Source organism: Ambystoma mexicanum, chromosome 3p (assembly GCF_040938575.1).
Source record: "Ambystoma mexicanum isolate Mex_15411 chromosome 3p, UKY_AmexF1_1, whole genome shotgun sequence".
NCBI lineage: Eukaryota > Metazoa > Chordata > Amphibia > Caudata > Ambystomatidae > Ambystoma > Ambystoma mexicanum.
In genome coordinates, this window is record NC_090925.1 from 508,779,836 (window position 1) to 508,781,037 (window position 1,202).

A 1,202-nucleotide genomic window follows, 5' to 3' on the forward strand; every position below is an offset into this window, starting at 1 on the left:
AGGAAGGACCACGGCCCCCTACTTTTATCCAAACAGCTCCATGGATGTGTTTGGAGCCTTTGTGCACCTAGTACTAGAAGAAGACATTATTATTGTTCCTGCCTGACCGGAAGAAGTCAACATGTAGCTATTAATGTACATGAATAATTAGGTGCAAAGAAATAATTATTACAGAAACATTTCTGTTTTCCTGTTAAAACATTTTTAGTCGCTTAAAAATTCTCCCATTGGGAAATTGACTTACATTTGACTCCCCAAAAAATCATTTTACTCCCAACTTTAAAAAATAGGGAGTAAAATACTCCCACTTCAAAATGTTATCAGAAGCACTGGGTAAATATGCCAATTTCTATCGCGATTATGTTTTCCCAGATATCAGAGATTCCTGGACTAGTATTACAGTAAAGGCATATTATTTACAATGCCTGTGGCTGCCCACCGCTTCACATACGCCAGTCACCATCTATTGTAGAATCCCGTGAAGGCATTTCTCTTCCAGTTCTGCAGATTTCTATGCATGCATATCCCTGCATATTTTTGGAGGGGGGGTTCTTTGTGCAAATATGTCTTAACTGTTGTATATATATATAAATATACATGTGTACAGATGTTGTAACCGTAACCACCCAACCCTATCCTCCATCAGTGCCACAACTTTCCACACACCCAAACTGAGGGTGCTGGGATGTCTGCACGACACAACATTCCCCTCTCACACTTGAACTCGAATCTATCCACAGGTAAATCTCATAAAACGTTCATGCACACCACGCGCCACCCAAGCAACCGCCTGCACCAAGAGGGTGTGCAAGTGGAAAATGCTATGTTTTTATATGTACCTGGTCACATACCATAACAGACACACTTTATGTGCATGAAGCTGCAGGCACCTAAGTATGCATGTACACTCGTGTTCCTGTTGGTTTGTGTCGCTCATTTATCATATAAATCGCTTTATGTTGAGTTTCCTCTAGATTTATCATGCATCATCAATGTAGCACGTAGTGCCGCATAGTCGACGTAACAGTGTCGTCTTTATTATGAGGCCATAGTACTCCTTTAATTGCCTGGTAGGCCTAAAATTGAACAGGAACAGTAAATGACACATTTAACTTGTTTCTTTTGAGAACGTGTGGCATTTTTAAGTCGAGCTGATCAACCAAGAAGGATCTGGCTATTGTAGTAGTCCTTTTATATAGCGC